At 40.8% G+C, this 23,287-nt stretch overlaps 1 long non-coding RNA gene and 1 gene segment (V, D, J or C); one reads left to right on the forward strand and one right to left on the reverse strand.

Moving 5' to 3' along the window:
- Positions 1 to 299: 299 nt before the first annotated feature.
- Positions 300 to 1,821, reverse strand: LOC309491773 (immunoglobulin kappa variable 4-1-like). The segment is given in 2 exons: positions 1,351 to 1,821; positions 300 to 1,263 (listed from the first exon to the last, which is right to left on the reverse strand).
- Positions 1,822 to 3,639: 1,818 nt separating this feature from the next.
- On the forward strand, positions 3,640 to 6,743 carry LOC309491774. Its single transcript, XR_014203297.1, has 2 exons — positions 3,640 to 4,574; positions 6,304 to 6,743. It is a non-coding gene; the product is annotated as an uncharacterized lncRNA (long non-coding RNA).
- The last annotated feature ends 16,544 nt before the right edge of the window (positions 6,744 to 23,287 follow it).

Genomic DNA, 23,287 nt, shown 5'->3' on the forward strand with positions numbered 1-23,287 from the left:
TAAATGTAGATGTTGATCTGATTCAATTCACGATTCATAGGTTATTGATTATTTTCAAGAAAGATTTCTTTCTAATTCACAGAGTGCAATGCGCCTATAATATACCTAGGAAAGATATTCCATATTTCATAATTTCAGTAAACTATCCACATATTAAAATTATAGCTGATACATTCAAAGTCTCATATTCAAATATAATAAAATCATATATCCTAAAACCTCTTAAATGTCTCTGATCGCCCATAAACACTGATCTCAGTAAAACTGCAGTATTTTATCTTGTAAAAATAACAGTGAAGTTTCCACACAATGAAGCGCTTTATTTCAGTGTTGAGCAATAACATCTTTATGAATGTTTTAAGTGTGTTTGACTCGAGACTGAAGTGTTGTTGTGAGAGATCTGTCTTCTGCTCATGTGAGACTCAGACGCATCGCTGGATTCATAATTAATGCGTCCAGAAAACAGTGAATGGTTACAGACAGACTGATTGTGGGACGGTGGAGCGTCTGATCATGTTAAATAAGGTTTCTCTCTTTCACGGCTCATTTTGCTCTGAATCAGTTCATCTGTGACTCTTGTACATGATGATCTAAACAGCGGCTTTATGGAAGATGATTAATAATCTATTCAAGCAACAACATCTTTATGATTCACTTTACAGTATGAGTGTATGATTAGGAAGAAAAATAATAATGCTTTATATACATGAACAACAAAATGAGAATAGATAAACCATAAATTGACTGAAAAAAATATTATCAAAATAATTTATTATTATCTTCAGTAATATTAATGAAGTGCTGAAAAATTGATATTAGTGTGTGTGTGTGTGTGTGTGTGTGAGTGTGTGAGAGAGTGTGTGAGCAGCTGCAGTTTCAGTTCAGTCACTGTGACTCTGACTGAAGGAGGTTTTTGTACAACTCTTTATCACTGTGTGAACACCCAGCCACTGGTGCTGTGTAAACTCATACAGTAATAATGTCCAGCATCTTCAGTCTGGACTCCACTGATGGTCAGAGTGAAATCACTGTAAGATCCACTGCCACTGAATCTAGATGGAGTTCCTGACTGGCGGCGATTGGCCCAATAAATCAGGAGTTTAGGAGCTTCTCCAGGTTTCTGTAAGTACCAGGATATATAATCATCCCCACCACTATCCCTGAACACATTACTGCTGGTTTTACATTTGATATTCACAGTTCCTCCTGGTTGTTCTGCTGTTATTGAGGGACTCTGAGTGACGGTGATCTGTCCTCTACACTCTGAAACACAACAAGAAGAAAATACACTCAAAACTTTGACAATATACTTGAAGAAATGAATTAATATCAAACTTGTGCTCCACAAACCTTGAGCAAACGCTGTGAGAGTCCAGATGAAGATGATGATGAAGGTCATGTTGATGAAGATTGTTGTGTGTGTCAGTGATGAAGTGTTAAACTCACAGCACTATAAACACTCTCACACACTGAAGATCTGATCAATATGCAAACACACTCCACATCATTTCCCTGAAGACAGAAGAAACACTGTTTTGTCTTTTAGTGTCTTTGCTAATAAACTTCTGTGGATCATTTTCAGAAACAGAAACTCATGATTTACTTCATGTTATTTTGGGTCGATCTTCTCGCTCTAAACACTGTTTTAATGATCAGTTTCATTCAGACTTTGATGCTGAGAGAATTTAATACCTGTGCTGCAGATTTATATCATCCATGATACTGTATAACAGGTCAAAGGTCATCCAATAGAGAATGACCATCTAAATCTGGCTGAAGATTTCATTATAAAGCTTATATTTCATCATAAAGATGTTTTCATCTTTTTTTTTTAAGATGAAGAGTTTGTGGCTCTTAAATGATCTAATGAAACTGTATGATGTGTGTGTTTTTAAAAGAAGGTATAAGGTTTTTATTTGGCAAAGATATTCTTAATTTATCACAAAATGTATTATTGAAAAGCTTAACCTAATTTCAAATCGCATTTATTGTCACATTTAATTCTATTTTATGGATTGATTACACCAATTGATGTATTCAAACTTTTTATTATTATTATAAATATGCCATATTTGGTGATATTCTGTTTTTTTCTTTTCTAAATATTTTTTTTTTAATTTAATGATTTACATTAGTGTAACGGTCACCAGCTGGAGTGCCCTTGAGAGCCACCAGAGGGCACTCCACACTAGACTATTATCACTCCCTCACAAACTACATTTCCCATAACTCACTTCCCGGACTCATCATCACTGATTGCATTCACCTGTGTCTCATCACCCTGTTAGTCTCAACCAGAGCCATAGAGAGAGAGAGTTGCGACACTCTTTGATGTCGCCGCTATGGCTGTCACGTGGTTCATGTAAGCCCCAATAGTTCCAAAACGTACGCTGGCTGTCATGTTCTTCTATGGGACAGACAGCAGCGATTGCATTATTGAACGGTAAATATAAAATAAAACACACACCCAAGTACTTTTTCAGCTGTTATAGCATTATTGCATTTTGTTAATGTCAGTTTTGCAATTTGGAGATACGTTTTAGGCTATATTTTTGGAGGGAAAAGCTTATAGTGTTCATGTTCGCATGGGTAGTAGCACTGGCTTTAGCGGCTCTAACTTAACTTTTCCATATCATTCATCTGATGATGGACGTCTCATGATATTTATTTTAGCACAACTGGGCTGTATTAGGCTATTGATTCCCGTGATTTTGCTTATAAATTTTGATTCAGCCATTATAGCCTACCTTCGTGATCACGCAAAGAGTTCTGCCGTGGCGGTCCGTTCAGAATTCGCTTAGAAGCTAGCTCACTTCTTCTGATGAAAGTGGCCACCCCCAGGACCACAACGTGAAACATAATCATGTTAAGACTAAGAATATTATTTTAAGATTAAGCCATACACATTATCAAAACTATAACAGATTAAAAACGAATTTAAGCATGGCTGATACAAATGAAGGTTTTCAAATAAAATATTTTTTATTAAACAATGACAGACAACAAAAATGTGTGCTTGTGTGTGTGAACAAGAAAAACAAAAACCAGGGGCAGGTGATCCATGAAACAGACAGGACTGGTGATGGCCATAACAATCCTAAAGGTCCAGCATTGTTCTCACAAGCCGCTTCACTCAAGACAATAATAACATAATGAAAAGTTAGTATATCCCAAAAAATTTAATTAAATAAAAGTTGCTATAAAGGTGGTAGCGATTCATTACCGAACTCTTAGCTGACGAAGTCGCGCTAGCTAACTAACGTTAGCTAGCAGGCAGTGCTTGAAAATTGGTTGAAACAACCAACATAAAATATAAATAATTACGCTGTGCATGTACAAATGAAGACCAGTATAAGCATCGCAAAGGGCCTCTGATACAATATAGACAGTTGACAATTCAAAAGAGGTCGATATTTCGGCAACTTAACTCTGGAACAACTCGACGCGCAGCAATGTAAGTGAATGGTGTCCAACGCCCAAATGACAGTGTTTGGAACTATTCCGATCTTCATATCCCGGAAGTAGGCGGTTTAAAGCGCCGCCATTATTTACAACGGAGGTCTATGGGAGTGTCGCAACTCTCTCTCTCTATGGCACTGGTCTCAACCGATTTATACCTTGTTCACTCATTCACTCACTGCGAAGTTCTGTATGTTGTTGCACTGTATTTCCGAGCGTTTTCTCTGGTTTCATGTCTCTTGGTTTTTGGATGTCTTTCCTGTTCCCTGGATTACTCTTTTGCCTCTGACCCCTGCCTGTTTTGATTGTTTGTTTATTTGTTTGTTTGGACTGCCTTCCTGTGTTTGACCCCTGCTTATGCTGATTACGATTCTGGATTACGCTTCAAATAAAGCTGCAATTGGATCTCAACCTTTGTGTCTCGGAGCAGTTCGTGACAATTAGTAATTTCACATGTAATTTTCACATGTTCATTTTATTTTAATTAAATGTGATATTGACAAAATTATCATTTAGAAACTCCCAGTTAAGATGTGTAAAGATCATAGTCTTTCTAATTATATTATTCATTTAGATTTAATAGTTTTCATTCGTTTAGAGACGATGAGACGACTGTTTTTGTGAAAGTCACATCAGTTCAATAATCCTGATGTTGAGTCTCATATCAGTGTGTGTGTGTGTGTGTGTACTTGTATAAGTATAACTATCTTTGTGAGGACCAGTTTGAGTTTTCGACCATTGGAGTGAGGACAAAGAGAGTAAAGTGAGGACATTTTGGCCGGTCCTCAGTTTCTGAGAGCCTTTAAAGGCCTGTTTAAGGGTCAAGACTTGGTTTTAGGGATAAGGTTATAATGAGGTTAAGGGTCGGTTTAGGGTCAGGGGTCAGGTTAGGCACTTAGTTGTGATGGGTAAGGTTAGGGTAAGCGGCTAGAGATTGCTGTGTCAATGAATGTCCTCATAAAGATAGATGTACAAGAATGTGTGTGTGTGTGTGTCTTTCTCTGCTGGAGTGTGTGTTCATTTGAGTGTGACGGAGGTTTTTGTACGACTCTTTCACTAGAATGAAACACTGTGGTACACTTTCGGTGGAGGAACTGAATTGACGATCAGAAGCTGTAAGTCTTTCTTAAATTATCTAATACAAACATATGTGTGTGTTTTTTAAAAGGAGGGTTAAGGTTAATTAAGAACATTTGGCAACAATATTCTTAATTTATTACAAAAATGCATTATTGAAATGCTTTATTTGCTTTACTTTACTTCAACTCTTATTTATTGTTGCATTTTAGTCTATTTGATTGATTGCACGCATTCATGCATTTAAATTTACTGTAATATTGTCTGCTATATTATAAATGTCATATTTGGTGATATTCTATGTTTATTACATTTCAATAGTTCACATTCATAATATTTTACATAAGTAATTTCACACATAATGTGTGCTAACATTTCATTGTATTTTCAGTAATTACAATGTTTTCAGTTATTTCTAAATATATTTAATTTGACACAAAAGTTGGATGATATAGACAAAATAAATGTCATCAGTGTCATCATCAGGCAAAAAGAAATTGAGTTGATAAACTAAATTTAAACTAAGTTTACTTATATTTATCTTTACGAGGAAGTCTATTGAATGGTGATTAGTCTCAAAACACAAATAATATATTGTGTTAAGTTATATTTGACTTAGTTAAATCTAGTTAGTTAAAATCTATTAGCAGTTCTCAGTGTATACAGTAAAGCAACAAACCGTTTACCAAATAAGAATCTTTACCATAGCGTTTTTTTCCCAGTCTTTTACTGTTAAAATTATGTGTTTTTTTTTGTTTTTTTCAATGTACAATATTTAGTAATATTGATTAAATGGAGAATGTTTTGAAACTAAACTCAGGATAGTGTCTATGAATGAAAGCAGTGAGGTGAAACTACAGTAAAGATGAAATGATTGTGCTTTTTACTGTATTACCATCAGACAAAGAGAAATTTAGTTAATGAGCATTTTAAAAATCAATCATTTAAACTATTAAGTTTGCGGATGATTATGATTGTTTCTTAATAGAAGGATTTAAAAAAAATCATAATTGAAAAAGGGCTGAAAATTACAATTGATTGTATCAAAATAGAAGAATATTTTTAAAAATACTTATGTAATACTTTATTCTAAATCTTATGAATAAATGTATTAATCAATTTTATGTGGACAATGTATTAAAAAAATTTGATTGAGATTAAAATGTTCTGTAACAATTCTGAGAAAATTCAATATTTTTTATTTATTTAATAGTTTATTTAAATTTTATAATTCATATTAATATTTTTAAATGTAATTTTTTATTTTACATTAATAATTTAACATCTTATTACTGCTAACATTTAGTTCATGTCATGTATTGACTGCAGATACTTTAAAATCTATTCAATAATTTCTTCATATATTATTTTGGCTATAATTCTTGGTAAACTATTAAGGGCTTTTTTAAACGCATGAAACAAAAGTTGTATAATGTGGAAAAAATGACTATAATTTTTTAGAATTTTCATCAGACAAAAAAAAAAAAAAACTCAGTTGAAGAGCATTTTGAAAATCAATCATTTAAATTAACAAATTTGCTGATGTTTATGATTGTGAGTTTCTGAATAGCAGAATATTTTCAAAATACAATTAATATTGAAATGAATTTGTTTTCTAGATCTTATAACGACATCACAATATAACCATCAATTTACTTGGACAATGTTTTTCAAACTCATTCTGGGGATCATTTAAAATGTAACTTGTATATTTAAAATCAAATGATCATTCATGAATGTGTGTGTGTGTGTGTGTGTGTGTTCCAGCGGGTCCCTCCGTGTCTCCCTCCGTGTCTCTGCTGTCTCCCTCTTCTCTGCTGATCTCTGGAGACTCCTCCGCTCTGCTCTGCCTGCTCAGCTCTTACTCTCCACAGGGGGCGACGGTGAGCTGGACGCTGGACGGGTCAGAGGTCACCGAGGGGGTTCAGACCAGCGCAGAGAGCGAGCGGGACGGTCTCTACAGTCGCAGCAGCGTCCTGAGCCTCAGCAAAGCACGCTGGGAAGACACAAAGCGCTTCGTCTGCAGAGGAACACATGCCGGAGCTGCTCACGAGGCCTTGTTCCTCAAGAGCTCCGAGTGCTGATGTTTCTCCAGTGAAGACCAGCGTATCTGAGCGTCACGTGATTTACAGCTCAATACTGAAGCAGTCTGTCAATGTGCTGCCATTGCTGTTCATTCAATAAAGCTTCATCTGAACGCAAGCGCACATTTGTGTTGGACTGCATCATTGATCAGTGTGTCGTTCCTTCAAAGTCCTGCACTAAAGTTTCAGTGGCTTTGATTGATTGTAATTAGGGGTGTAACAATAATTACAGTGGATAGTGACAATATGTATCGTATTATTCACCCAAAATGAAAGTTTAGGAAGTTTACAGGGTTTCCGTGTCACGACTACATTAAACTACTGTATATAATGTTAAATATAATATATAATAATGCAATGGGGGAATATTTGTGGGTCCTGATAATGCCAAATGTCTGATGTTAACAGTAAAAAGTGGCCTACATTATTTTAGATATATCTAGTCAGAGACATCAAGCATATTCGTCTGAAATAATTCAGTATTTTCAGCTTCAGAATCATGAATATTGTTATTCTGGTGTCTCTATTGTCCTGTGCATTGGGTTATCAGCTCCAAGCCTATTCATTTACACACACAATGTTAAACCAAATGTACCATTTTGATGGAGTATGGCAATAATATGGTATTGTGAGTTCAGGATGGTGACATAAGGGTCTCGTTACACCCCTAATTGTAATAGTTGAGAACAGCTGCATTCAGCAGTAAATGTGAAATGAAGCTCTTGGGGTTTGAACATGGTCACTGGAGACGAGCTGCTCTATTCTGAGACCATCACAATCACTAAACCTGACAATGCAAATTAGATTTTCACCTCAAACTCAGTTTCACTCTTTTACTGGTTCAACGCTCTGAACTGGAGCAGTTTCACTTCTGCTAAAATGAGTTATGAGTTATAAATTCATTATAAGCTTGAGATGATAGCTAGGCCTACTTGAAAACGGCTCAAAAACATCTTTGTTACATTGACTTATATAGTGTATTGTACAAAACAAACAATATGGTTTGTTTGATTTCATATCAGTTTACACATTCAGTTTTCTCTGATTCAGAGCATATTTGAGTCAAACCCGTCCGTCACAGTACAGATCTGTTGTGTTGAGAAGTATGCAATACTTGGTGTTCAATTCATAGTAATTGCTCACTATAACAGATGTAATAATGTGGAACTGCAGCACTTCAGGCTCTAGTGAGAAACTGTGTTGAGTAATGCGAAGAAAAAGAATAAAGCTGAATCCGAAATCACAAACTTCACTACTATATATGGGTGAAAAGCAGTATGTGACAAAAGAAGTATGTCCGAATTTAGAGTACAAGTCCCCAGATTGACCGACTACAGTGAAGCGACGCAACTGACACTGGTAGATCACATGATAATGACAACATGGCCAATATAGTACGTCCAGATTACATTCATACCAGTGTTGTGTACTCGAGACTCGGACTCGGACTCGGTCTCGAGACCATATTTTAATGGTCTCGGTCTTGTGCATTTTGACTCGGAATTGACTCGTACTCGAACATATTAGGACTCGGACTTATTCCCAAGTCCACTCGAGTCCCAGTCAAAATATTTCATGATTGTTACTGTATGTTAATATTTCTTTAAATTGTTGTTTGATTGAAACGTCCAATGATTGCTGACTTTCTTGTGCGCAACTGCGCATGACTTGAGACTAACGTTCGCGCCACGCAAATGCAGCAGGAGCCTGGTCAGATGTGATGTGGAGCCTCTAGCTCAACTATGTATTGAAAATGTCTGCCTTATCATCCATAATTCAGTTTGCATATAAGAGCCACACAGTATAGTGGTACAGTAATGTTATTTGTACTAGAAAATGTTATGTGGTCTTACTGCATAGAGTGATACAACAATGTTATGTGGACAAGAGCACTTACTGATTGTAATAATTGTAAGTAATAATTGTAATAAAATGACCTTTACACCACCTACTAGGTGGCCTTTTTACCATTACAGTGTACATGATTCCATGGTATATTTGATTTACTTCTTGAGTATGGTGCCAATTTTATTGTTACCACCAAATATTTTACATATTCTTGAAGATATCTTTAGGTCTGGTTTTTAGACCCAACCTTAGGTTATCCAACCTCTCCGGTCTCGACTCGACTCGGACTCGACTCTCTCTGGTCTCGGTCTCGACTCGGACTCGACTCTCTTTGGTCTCGGTCTCGACTCGGACTCGAGCCTCTCTGGTCTCGGTCTCGACTCGGACTCGAGTGAGCTGGTCTCGACTACAACACTTCATACTACACCCATTAATACTATAGAATGTACTTTTTTAGCGGTTGTGAAGTAATTACTTATTCAAAAAAGTTTGGCAATTTCAGACACATCCTTAGTGTTAGTTGCACACAAGTCCTGAAAATTGAAGCCAAACGTCTTGATCGCACCCAGGTGGTTGGTCCCAGTACAGCTCATTAACCCCGTCCTCTCCATGTAATCAAATGGGATGTGTAACAAACTAAACAATCAATTAACACAATTAATGATGGTTTCTGTCGTTTTATCCATCCATCCATCCATCCATCCATCCATCCATCTTCTTCCACTTATCCGGGGCCGGGTCGCGGGGGCAGCAGTCTAAGCAGGGATGCCCAGACTTCCCTCTCCCTAGACACTTCCTCCAGCTCTTCCGGGGGGACACCGAGGCGTTCCCAGGCCAGCCGGGAGACATAGTCCCTCCAGCGTGTCCTAGGTCTTCCCCGGGGTCTCCTCCCGGTGGGACATGCCCGGAACACCTTCCCGGGATGGCGTCCAGGAGGCATCCGGAAAAGAGGCCCGAGCCACCTCAGCTGGCCCCTCTCGATGTGGAGGAGCAGCGGCTCTACTCTGAGCTCCTCCCGAGTGACCGAGCTTCTCACTGGCCCACTATCTCTAGGCCCAGCCACCCTGCAGAGAAAGCTCATTTCTGCCGCCTGTATCCGGGATCTTGTCCTTTCGGTCATGACCCACAGCTCATGACCATAGGTGAGAGTAGGAACGTAGATTGACCGGTAAATCGAGAGCTTCGCCTTACGGCTCAGCTCCTTCTTCACCACAACAGACCAGTACAGCGACCGCATTACTGCAGAAGCTGCACCGATCCGTCTGTCAATCTCCCGTTCCATCCTTCCCTCACTCGTGAACAAGACCCCAAGATACTTGAACTCCTCCACTTGAAGCAGGAACTCTCCACCAACCTGAAGCGGGCAAACCACTCTTTTCCGACTAAGAACCATGGCCTCGGATTTGGAGGTGCTGATTCTCTTCCCAGCCGCTTCACACTCGGCTGCAAACCGTCCCAGTGCATGCGGAAGGTCCTGGTCTGATGGGGCCAGCACGACAACATCATCCGCAAAGAGCAGAGATGAAATCATGTGGTCCCCAAACCTGACCCCCTCCGGCCCCTGGCTGCGCCTAGAAATTCTGTCCATAAAAATTATGAACAGAACCGGCGACAAAGGGCAGCCCTGCCGGAGTCCAACATGCACCGGGAACAAGTCTGACTTACTGCCGGCAATGCGAACCAAGCTCCTGCTCCGGTCGTACAGGGACCGGATAGCCCTTAGCAAAGGGCCCCGAACCCCATACTCCCAGAGCACCCTCCACAAGATGCCGCGAGGGACACAGTCGAATACCTTCTCCAAATCCACAAAGCACATATGGATTGGTTGGGCAAACTCCCATGAACCCTCCAGCACCCTGTAGAGGGTATAGAGCTGGTCCAGTGTTCCACGACCGGGACGAAAACCATACTGTTCCTCCTGAATCCAAGGTTCTACTATCGGCCGGATTCTCCTCTCCAGTACCCTGGAATAGACTTTCCCGGGGAGGCTGAGAAGTGTGATCCCCCTATAGTTGGAGCACACCCTCCGGTCCCCCTTCTTAAAAAAAGGGACCACCACCCCGGTCTGCTAGTCCAAAGGTACTGTCCCCGACCGCCACGTGATGCTGCAGAGGCGTGTCAGCCAAGACAGCCCCACAACATCCAGAGACTTGAGGTACTCAGGGCAGATATCATCCACCCCCGGTGCCTTGCCACCGAGGAGTTTCTTGACTACCTCGGTGACTTCAGCTTGGGTGATGGACGAGTCCGCCTCCGAGCCCTCAGCCTCTGCTTCCTCAATGGAAGACGTGACGGCGGGATTGAGGAGATCCTCGAAGTATTCCTTCCACCGTCCGGTGATATCCCCAGTCGAGGTCATCAGCTGCCCACCTCCACTGTAAACAGCGTTGGTAGGGCACTGCTTCCCCCTCCTGAGGCGCCGGATGGTTTGCCAGAATCTCTTCGAGGCCGACCGATAGTCCTTCTCCATGGCCTCACCGAACTCCTCCCAGGCCCGAGTTTTTGCCTCCCCAACCACCCGGGCTGCAGTCCGCTTGGCCCGTCGGTACCCGTCAGCTGCCTCAGGAGTCCCACAAGCCAGCCAGGCCCGATAGGACTCCTTCTTCAGCTAGACGGCATCCCTTACCTCCGGTGTCCACCACCGGGTTCGGGGATTGCCGCCTCGACAGGCACCGGAGACCTTACGGCCACAGCTCAGAGTGGCTGCGTTGACAATGGAGGTGGAGAACATGGTCCACTCGGACTCAATATCTCCAGACTCCCTCGGGATCTGGTCGAAGCTCTGTCGGAGGTGGGAGTTGAAAATCTCTCTGACAGGGGATTCGGCCAAACGTTCCCAACAGACCCTCACAGTACGTTTGGGTCTGCCGAGTCGGTCCGGCTTCCTCCCCCGCAATCGGATCCAAATCACCACCAGGTGGTGATCAGTTGATAGCTCCGCCCCTCTCTTCACCCGAGTGTCCAAGACATATGGCCGGAGGTCAGATGAAACAACCACAAAGTCGATCATCGACCTCCGGCCTAGGGTGTCCTGGTGCCATGTGCACTGATGCTTGAACATGGTGTTTGTTATGGACAAGCTGTAACTAGCATAGAAGTCCAATAACAGAACACCACTCGGGTTCAGATCAGGGGGGCCGTTCCTCCCAATCACGCCCCTCCAGGTGTCACTGTCGCTGCCCACGTGGGCGTTGAAGTCCCCCAGTAGAATGACGGAGTCCCCAGTCGGAGCACTTTCCAGCACCCCTCCCAGAGACTCCAAGAAGGCCGGGTACTCTGCACTGCCGTTTGGCCCGTAGGCACAAACGACAGTGAGAGACCTATCCCCGACCCGAAGGCGCAGGGAAGCAACCCTCTCGTTCACCGGGGTGAACTCCAACACATGGCGGCTGAGCTGGGGGGCTATAAGCAGACCCACACCAGCCCGCCGCCTCTCACCATGGGCAACTCCAGAGTGGTGAAGAGTCCATCCTCTCTCGAGGAGTGTGGTTCCAGAGCCTAAGCCGTGCGTAGAGGTGATCCCAACTCTCTCTAGTCGGAATCTCTGAACCTCACGCACAATCTCAGGCTCCTTCCGCGCCAGAGAGGTGACGTTCCATGTCCCTAGAGCTAGATTCCGCGTCCAGGGATCGGGTTGTCTAGGCCCCCGCCTTCGACTGCCGCCCGATCCACTTAGCACCGGCCCCTTACGGTCCCTCCTGCAGGTGGTGGGTCCACGGGAGGGTGGCCCCACATCGCTCCTTCGGGCTGAGCCCGGCTGGACCCCATGGGGGGAGGCCCGACCACCAGGCGCTCGCATATGAGCCCCAACCCCGGGCCTGGCTCCAGGGTGGGGCCCCGGCTGCGCCATGCCGGGCGACGTCACGGTTCTCGAATTTGTAGGCATCATAAGGGTTTTTGAACCGCTCTTAGTCTGACCCGTCACCTAGGACCTGTTTGTCTTGGGAGACCCTACCAGGGGCATATAGCCCAAGACAACATAGCTCCTAGGGTCGTTCGGGTACTCAAACTCAAACGTCGTTTTAACCTGTTAACCCTCACCAGTGCGTCGGCGCACTGAAGCGTTTTTTTATTTATTTAGTTCAAAGTTACTATCAGACTAAATGTTATACTTTGACAAACTATACATCATTAAAAAGATATAAGACTCAAGTTTCAGTATTTGACCACTATTGTATTCTGAGAAACTTATAGTGACAGTTATGTCTTAATTTGTGTCAGGAGTTATGAAATGAAAAAATGCATCGATCCCTTTAATATGAATTATGACCGTCAGCTGGTCCATTCAGAAAAAAAAACTCCGTGCTGTTGTCATGACAGTGCTATACAAAACAACGTTCCTCAGGACTTTTAGCTCAAAAATGTGCAGACTTGGAGAAATATTGATATATTCTCATAGATTCACATCATATTTCTATAGACAGGAATAATATTTATTGAATTTATACCCAAATGCGTCGATGTAATCATTATGAGCGCTTCTTACTGAGATGTGCTGTGTTTTCAATTCATACCAATAGCCTGAGGGCGCTATATGCACAAAAATACTCCATATTTGGAACATGAAGAAGAGACATAATCATGTGACCTTCAAGGACGTCACTGATAGCAGCAGCTACACACAAAGCTAACACAGAGATCGCTGTAATATGCAGATACAGACGTTTTGAAAACAATAAACATAATTGCAATGATATGTGATTTGCCTGTGTTCTTCAAGCAATGCCAGGTATTTTTATAATATATTATATTTATAATGTATTGCTAATCGATATAGACTTTATCATTGTACATAATTCTATAAATATATTTTCTGTCTGATTTTTTTTTTTATCTGAAGCCAAATTAGATCACAGAAGATTATTTAAAACACTCCACTTGCGTTATAAAGTACGTTTGTAGCACAAACATGGTTTTAATCTCATAAATGGTCGTGTATTGATGGTGTGCTAAGCTAACATGCTAGCTAGGCCCAAAATAAAGTAATTTGACATGATCTTGAAAAACATTTAACTAAAAACAGAGTTTTAGACTTATCATTTTCAGATTTTAAATATAACATGGTCACACATATGGCTTTAGCTGCAGTGCATTTCTAGATTGCTCCAGGGCCCACTTCAATTTTATTTTCATGAATATGTTTAATAAAAAAAAAATTCTAATAACTTTACAAAACTTTGAAGCTATTTAAAAAATGTTTTTTCATTATGACAATAATTAATTCTACATTTACAATAAACTACCAGGTGTCAGCTTTCAAATGAGATCATACTTGTGCTTTTAGTGCAAAGGGTTCATGAACTGTATCTGTTTCAGTTTGGGTATGTCATTTCTGGGGATTTTTCAAAAGTGGCGTTGCAGCTTAACAGGTTAATTACATACAAACAGATACTTCACATTAGCACCTTCGTCTGGTCTCATCTATACCTATGGAAAGACTTACTCGAATACTCACCTCGGAAACTTCCCTGTCATTACTTCTGCACACACACCAGTCAGCACTACAACCAACAGAGAACTGTGAATGTTAAAGCTAAGTGCAAACCTGCTACTCTGAATCCCATGCTCACCTGTTTACCTCCTGTTTAAGACACTGTTGTTTTACGTTAGATCTGAGTCTTCTCCTTCTGTTTCTTACTGTCAGTGGGAGCCACCGAATCCATTTGAGACGTGGCAGAAAGTCTTTTGTGATGACGGAGATGCATGGCCGGAGATACGCAGACAAGGGGTCTCGCTGCTTTGCTTGGTGACGGAAAGCCAGCGCCTGTTTTATACTCCAGAACTGTCACAGTTATGCCAGACAATTCAGTCATGTTGGCCTAAACTGTAAAGTTCTACCCTCAGTGACTTACATCCATACTTTCCTGTTAGACATGAACTGGTTGTTGAATCTTCACTGATTTTCAGAGGGAATCGTTTGATTGTTCATATTGCACTGCAGGAACGCCTCATCCTTCTGGCACATGAGGGACATCAGGGGCTGGTGTGAACAAGTGCACCGCACAAGTGCTGAAAAGTTAGGCCAAAGCGTCTCTATCGCCCCCAGGTGGCTGGTCCCAGTATCGCTCATAAACCCCGTCCTCTCCATGTAGTCTATAATGGGACGCGAGGGAAACTAAACAATCAAATTACACTTCCAACCATTTTTTTTTTCCAAAGATTTTCTGTCATTCTAGGTAGTTTTTATCACGCTGATGTAAGTTCACGTGTTTGTTGTTTTAAATAAGTTTGGTCTTAGTTAGTTATTTAATGCTATAAAAACGGGAATGTGACGCCATGATTGACAGCTGTGATTGACAGCTTCTCTAAACGAAGTAGTCACTTTTTGGGGGGGATTTTTGGGGGAAATTGGAGCTTCAACTTTAATTTCTACATGTCCATATCAGTTTATTTCACACCGACATAAGTTGTTCTGCAGTGAACTGGACTAACCGATTCTGCGGGAGTGTGGACGGGACTCTCACTCTCACGACAGGTCTCAAATCAGCGCAAGATGTCAGCGCCATATTGGGACTTCGCATTTCTACAATAGAAGAGAGTGAAGGTGCGTCGTCCATCTTTATTTACAGTCTATGGGTGCAAACCCAATTGTATTGTATTGGTGGCCACGAATGGACGATCTTGTTCACACAATCCTCTCTGCATGTGTGACCGGCCAGGCCAGTGATAAATCGGCCAAAACATTCACAGTGGGGTTCACGAAATGGTCCATTTCAACCTTTCGAGAAGGGAGATACTGACTGTTAGATTGCAATAACACGGATAGACTATTTCAGCAAATGGCCAGAAGTTGGTTTTGCTTCATCAGTAACTTTGAGTGTGTGTGTGTGTGTGTGTGTGTGTGTGTGTGTGTGTGTGTGTGTGTGTGTGTGTGTGTGTGTGTGTGTGTGTGTGTGTGAGAAAGTGTTTGAGCAGCTGCAGTTTCAGTTCAATCACTGTGACTCTGACTGACGGAGGTTTTTGTACGATTCTTTATCACTGTGTGAACACAGCTTTACTGTTGATCCAGTGTGCACTCTGACAGTAATAATGTCCAGCATCTTCAGTCTGGACTCCACTGATGGTCAGAGTGAAATCTCTCCCAGATGATTCACTGCCACTGAATCTAGATGGAGTTCCTGACTGATGGGTGTTTGTGTAATAAATCAGGATTTTAGGAGCTTCTCCAGGTTTCTGTAAGTACCAGCTAAGAAAATGGTATCCATTTTTCCACATTGGATCTCTGTTAAATATACAGTTTACAGTGACTGATTGTCCAGTTTGAGAGAGCCGCTCTGAGGGAGTTTGAGTCACTGTCTCCTGCCCAAAAGATTCTGTCAAGAGAGAAAGATTAGAAATCACAAACACTTTTACAACCTTATATCTTCACAACACACACATTAAGATAACGAGTGAATAACGTTTGTAATCTTGACTGACACAAACCTCGACATAACACTGCCAGCGTCCAGATCAATATGGTGATGAAAGTCATTTTTGTAGGTTGAAGGTTCAGTTCTAGTGAAAAACAGTTGTTGATCATGTTTGATGTTTGACAGAGTTATAAACACATGCAGAGCACTGAAGCGTGTGTCGCTCATGTAAAACACACTCTATGCAAACGCTTCAGGAGTCACAGATTTAAGTTGGTTTAATGTCCTTTCATAGCCTGGATGCCAGCCGAACTTCGCCCCGCCCACGACATTTGAGGTCGGGAAGTTTGGTCTGGACTTAATCCGTTGTGGAGCAATTATGCTCGAACCAGAGCTGTTCGGACCAATCAAATTGTCAGGGCGGGCTTTATATGATGATGGACAGATGATCAACAGTAACGTAATCATCCACATCACCAAAGAGTGCTTGGGTTGAATATGTTTACAACAAAGTCGGCTGCTGCTGGAGAATTGAGATGTGTAGATTCCGCCCTCACATCTGTTATAGAAGATATCGACAGCGCATTCATTTTAAAAAAGGAACAGAGAACCGCGATCAAGCCATTTGTTTTGTAAAGATGTTTTTGCCGTCCTTCCTACGGGATTCGGCAAAAGTTTAATTTATCAGCTGGCCCCGATGGTCGCTAAGAATATGGGGCGCAATGAAAACCCTGTGGTCATCGTGGTTTCTCCGTTGCTCTGATTGGTTGTAGGTCTATCCAATTGAGTGCAGAGGCATTTTCTTTCCTGGTTCGGTTGAAACCAGGGGGCCAATGTTTCGGAAAACATTGAAGCTTCCCTGGGGGCTGCCATTGATTAGCAGACCATCACCTGCTGTTAGCATCCCATTGACTCCCATTCATTTTGGCGTCACTTTGACAGCTAATAACTTTACATCTGAGGCGTTTAAAGACTCTATATGTCCATTGTTTATTTCTAAAGAAACACGACAATGTATAAAAGGCTCCATTACCTTGTATCTTACGTTATGGCCCCGTAGAAGCAGTTTTTGTAAAAATAGGCTAACGATTGCGTCATAACCACGCGACTCTCTTGAAATTACCGTATAGACAGGAGGAGAAGCTCGCAGTCAATCGGGGGGACGTGGAGGCATATAGTCTGATAAAGTCAAGGGAGAAGCCCATAGAGAGTCATAAAGTTACTTCTGCTCCTAGCTCATGGACAGCTCCTACCAGAGGTGGGACAAAGTCATTGTTATGCAAGTCACAAGTAAGTCTCAAGTCTTTGCCCTCGAGTCCCGAGTCAAGTCGAGTCAAAGATGAGGCAAGTCCCGAGTCGAGTCAAAAGTCAAAGCCAACAAGTCTCAAGTCGAGTCCAAAGTCCTACCATTTTAGTTTCGAGTCATTTCGAGTCCTCTTACCACAGAAATAAAATTTATACAAATCATGTACGTCAGTAAGATTTGTATTTATTTAAACCTCTTTTTATACAATGACATTAATCAAATACAGTAAAAAACAGAACATTTAATTTTCACAAAAAATGCTTGTATTTCAACAGCATATTGCACTAGAACAATGCACAGCATGCAGCTTCAGTCCTGTATTGTATTAACCTCATATTGCAAAACAGTTTAACTTTCAAATAGACATGGGTCGTTTTAGCCTAAACCTTTTTAAACATGTCATCAATAAAATCCTCACTCCTCAAAATTATCACTTCTGAAAAACTGGACCAACCTGATAATATAATTGGAATGCGTGTTGCAGTGCGTATGCAGTGCAAGACCAGCACGCGCAATAGTGCTTTCGCATATGCTGCGTTTGCAGTGCGTGATCCGCGGCTGTACCACAAATACATACTCACTATTTGTATTTCAAATCCAGAAGTTATTAGCATCTTTTATTTTAAAAAAAATTTGTCAGCATTGCGATTCTCTTTGTACACACGTATACACTCTTTAATAGACGTATTCACGTTTAAATACAATTTAAACAACGTATTATTTAATGCATTACTCTTATATAATTATATAAGTTGCTCAAGCAAGTGGTAAAATATTTAACCATGTACTTATATTAAAATCGCATAGCCTACATTTTAAATTAAAACTTAAAATTGACAAAAACAGCAGATTCATACTCTTTCTTTTGCATAATTTAAATCTTTATACAATAAATCTCGCATGTCACAAAGAACTTGTTTTTCCACCTCCACGAATGAGACGAGTGTTATGTTGCCTTGTTGAAATATGTATTTTCCCTTGATTTAGGCTACCCCGGTCTTAACGTCTCAGCATTGCGATTCTCTTTGTACACATATACACTCTTTAATAGACGTATGCACGTTTAAACACAATTTAAACAACGTAGGCCTATTATTCAATGCATTACTTCTACTTATATTAAGTTCCTAAAGCAAGTGGTCAAATATTTAACCATGTAGGCTACTTGTATAAAAAAACAGCCGACTCTCGTCTTTTATTTTATATTTAAATTAATACAATAAATCTCGCATGTCACAAGGAACATGTTTTTCCACCCCCACTCGTCTCGAGTGTCGTTCATTATGTCGCCTTGTTGAGGTAAATTGTAGTTTTCCTTGCTTTACCCTGGTCTTAAAGTGAAAATAGTATTTAATTAAATACATTTATGGTGAGATTACTACATTTTATTTAATTAATCGCGTTTATGGTGAAATTACTAAATTTTTAGGTCAATCTGTGTTCATTTTGACCACGAAACATGCGCTGTCACTTTAATTCAGCGCGTGCAGCACATGTGCAGCACAGCAGAAATAGACTCGGTGCGGAAACGATCGCGGCACTGCTGTATACGCACCGCACCTGGAACGGATCGACGGACTGCAACCGCGTGCAGTGTGAAAGCTCTAACCTGTTAACATGGGTACGGAAAAAAATACGCACCGCTGGCGCATACGCACGGCAAACGGAGTTTGTGTGAAACGGCCGTTAGATGCTGTCGAATCAAAACAACGTGGGACTACAGTGATTGGATGTCGTGCAGGCAGCGCGCGCGCTCGCTGCATGCATACAGCTGGTGCACATTTTTTTCACAGATGCAGATAAACTGAGAGCGGCGCGGCCGTGTGGACATTTTTTCCCCCAGTTTTCATGGGAAGTAGCAAGTCTTCTCGAGTCAAAAGGCGCAAGTCCAAGTGAAGTCACGAGTCATTGATGTTAAAGTCCAAGTCGAGTTCCAAGTCTTTGTACATTTTGTCGAGTCGAGTCTGAAGTCATCAAATTCATGACTCGAGTCTGACTCGAGTCCAAGTCACATGACTCGAGTCCACACCTCTGGCTCCTACTCACGCTCTCCGTCTCTGCGAGATTCGGAAGGGAATGATTCAGATTTCTCTTGGCACAGCTACTAGAAGACAGACGGGTTGCTCACGTCACATCCACGTCGTCAAGCTCAGAGTCTGCGCAGTCGCTCCGCCATCAGGAAGTGAGAGCTTCTAATTGACTTCACTTTTCTCCGTTGAAGTCTATGGGGTCGCTGTGTCCATTTCTTATACTGTCTATGGTTGAAACACGCGCCATAATCACAGCCCAATAGAGCAGTATCAGACTCAAATTCTGACTAGAACCTGAGTATGATGACGTCAGGCTAGTGCTTTCATGGAGATACAAAACATTTCACATGTTAATATAATCCTTTATTGATAAAGCAACATCAGACCAGCAGGCGCACTGTTTGAGTGATTTACATTGCCAGTTTTGTTTTTGTTCGGCCAACTGAAATATTTCCAGACGAAGCCACTATAGAAACAACCGCAGCTCGACTCTGAGAAACACACAGTATTTCTTGAATGAATCAGTGATTTGAGCGAATCGGTTGAGTTAATGATTCATTGACTCACTCATAAAGTCAGTCTCTTGTCGCCATCTACTGGCGTAACGATGAAACTTGCAGAAAGAGTCTCTGTAAAATCCAGCATTAAAGCTGCAGGTTAAACACATCTGTGTGTGATGATGGAGGATCTGCTTCTGTCACGAGACTCGACTCCAGCTCTGAGTATCGCTCCACTTATTCACTGAATTACAGTTTTTTACAATTACTAACAAGCATTTACCAACTTAAAGTACTTTTTCTAAACTCTTAACACAGCAACACACATGATCATACAATTAGCCACATAGTTAAATTTCTGCCTAAAACCACATTTTAATAATTAAATACCAAGTCTGCATTTAGAAATGCAAAAAACTACATATTTGTATGCTTAATAGTTATTTGAAGTGTTTCTGGTATTACAGGAATATCATTAGAGGACGATGAACATCTGCTCTATTCTGAGAGAAACACAATCACTCCTGATGATGAAATGTGAGTTTAACTCGCTCACTTTCACTGTTGAGGCGGTTTGTATAATAAATCAGGAGTTCAGGAGTTTCTCCAGGTTTCTGTAAGTTCCTGCTGAAATAGTTTATCCTCATCTAGTTGTTCACTGTAACGGGTTTGTTCATATTCATCAGTTTATCAGGTCATGTTATCATCAGCTGCCAGTTTATACCTTCCCATAATTTTGTGAATAAGTTTTCAATAAAAAATCAGTTAAAAGCACAAATTAAAGTTCTTATCTGGCTTGTTCTTATCAGAGGTGTCTGATTGGTGCAGAGGAGGGAGAGGCGTGTCTAAACTGAACTGTTGATCAAAGCTATAATTAAAACAGCAAGCTAATATAAAACTCTTACTGTCTGCAGTATATAGTATAAATACAGTCAATAGTAAACAAATTACATGTTAGTATGGGATATGTGACAGACTGACTGTAACACAGGACTTTGATTTTGAAGGGATTGAGCACGGGTGTGTGCACACAACAAACTGTTTCCACCATTACACAGAAAAGTACACCAAAAACACTTTATACAATAAGGGTTTATTTCATTTAATTCAGTTACCAAGTTAACTTCATGCATTTCTAATAGCTACACACCTTCTGGTGCCTCACTAGCCAAACCAGTACACAAGGAAAGTAGTCATGTTTAAACTAGCATGTGCTTATGGAAGATTACTCCATCTGGATCTGACCTCGTGGGGGAGGGGGGAGGGAACCTAGTATGTAAGTTTTCTTCTTATGTTTTGTCTTTATTGTTTTGAGCCCTTTATATGGTACTAGAAATAAATTATGTATGGTTTAGAGTTGAAATGTCATGACAGCTAGTTTGTTTATGTCTTGTCACCTCTTTGTAATTTATAGGTTTCTCCCTAAAAATGTTTTTTTTCCCAAAAAAATAGGAGGAGCTAAGGCCTATAAAAGAGGTAGCCATTTTATGGGAGAAAGCGGGTGTGAAGAGGTTGAATCTTGTTTGTATTTGTGGGCCTGTACATCGGCATAGCCAACTTACATTCGTGTATTGTCAACAATTTTGATTTATTTTCTCTGGTATTATAATTTTTGATAATCTGTTTTTTTTTTTTCTATTACTTCACTATTGCCATTGGATATTGGAATTAAAACCACTCTGGACTGTGCTATTTCTGCCTTTGTCACGTCATTTACACCTCTGGCCGCTGGTAAATCCTAACAGGATACTCAAATGAAATAACTATGGAGTATTATGAAAATTAAGATCTATTATTAATAAAATGGGGCAACTAGGGCAAACTGAAATCACTCAGATCTCAAATGTGTCACTGATCTATAAGAGCAAAAAATCTCTTTCTGAACTCTATAATTATTAAGAGTGTCAGATTAATTTAGATGGTTTTATTTCAGATGCAAGTGTGACGATGTTATTTCAGATCCTCCTTTGAGCAGCTGCAGTTTCAGTTCAGTCACTGTGACTCTGACTGACGGAGGTTTTTGTACGACTCTTTATCACTGTGTGAACATATTTACACTGTTGATGTAATGGAAACTCTGACAGTAATAATGTCCAGCATCTTCAGTCTGGACTCCACTGATGGTCAGAGTGAAATCACTGTTAGATCCACTGCCACTGAATCTAGATGGAGTTCCTGACTGGAGGAGGTTTGCTTTATAAATCAGGAGTTTAGGAGCTTCTCCAGGTTTCTGTAAGTACCAGGATAGAGGCTGATAACTCCAACCCTGATAGACTTCAGGACTAGTTTTACAGGATATAGTAAATGTGTCTCTTAGTTGAACAGATTTCACTGCAGGCGTCTGAGTGACTGTCGGTTCACCGACTGATTCTACATCAAGAAGAATAAATAAACATTCAGAATGACATATTTGGATAATATTTCAAGCACTGTTAATCAGTTAAAATAGTGCAGATTAACTTCATATTTCCTCACCTGTGCAACAGCTGGAGAACATCCAGATGAAGATGAAGATGATGAAGCTCATGGTTGCTGATGGTTTAGATTCTCAGTGTTCAAACTCAGAGTTATAAATCCTCCTGAAGCGCACACACACACACACACACACACACACACACACACACACACACACACACACACACACACGCACGATGTGCTGCGATGCAAATCATCTCTATGTAAATCTGTGTAAGGATTCCAACACATGATGCTCATAAATCATAACAGTGTTTAGGAGATTTTTTCCATGTTACGAGTCATAAACATTTATTCATGTGTCTGAAGCTTCAGGCTTTCTGATGATTCAAATGACAGAGTTGCTACACTAGTATGGCCCTGTCCCAAATGGCACACTCCGGACTTGTGGACTTCCTCAGAGTCCACACTTTGGTGACGTCATGTAGTGCAGACCTATAGGGCCCTTGGCACGAGTCCACGAGGGCATTGAGAGGTATTTTTGGGACAGACTCGATCGCCAAGCCGGAAATAACGGCCTGGTTGTTGTTGGACAGGAGAAATCACATTTTTGCGCTCCAACGTCTTATCTGCATGTCCACTACACAGCCTAATTTTACAGTTCTATATTTTGATATTGTGCATTATCACCTGCATTAGACAATAGATATATCATGCTTAATCAAATTATGTATACAGTTGTACATAATAATACATAATGTTCCATTTGAACTAAGATTACAATTTTTAAAAATAATGAAAATGTGCATGAGTTTCAGATGAATTTACAGGTTTCAATATTCATACTATATTTACATATGACTCAGTAAAGCCCTGACATTCGGTTCTATTTATTTAATGAATCATAATGTGATCGTATTATTAAACGCGCTATTATTATGTTTGAGACATCAACCACTGCTCGATGACCATAATGTTTGTATAAACTGTAGGTAACGGGTGAAATGTACATTTAGGTCATAAAAACTGTAATATTTTCTTCTCAGCCATGTCAACAATTATCCGTGAGTGAAATCTCCTCCCATCTGTTGTCTGATTTGCCTTTCGCAAGGATTCCTGGGTAGTTAAAGTGCGTGGAGCCTGTTTCTATGTGGGCTTCGTGGAAGACCGCTTCAAGGGTACAAAGGTGGCGCTGTTGAGCACACCTCAGAGCACTAAA

Source organism: Leuciscus leuciscus (genome assembly GCF_965113295.1).
Source record: "Leuciscus leuciscus genome assembly, contig: HAP1_SCAFFOLD_552, whole genome shotgun sequence".
NCBI lineage: Eukaryota > Metazoa > Chordata > Actinopteri > Cypriniformes > Leuciscidae > Leuciscus > Leuciscus leuciscus.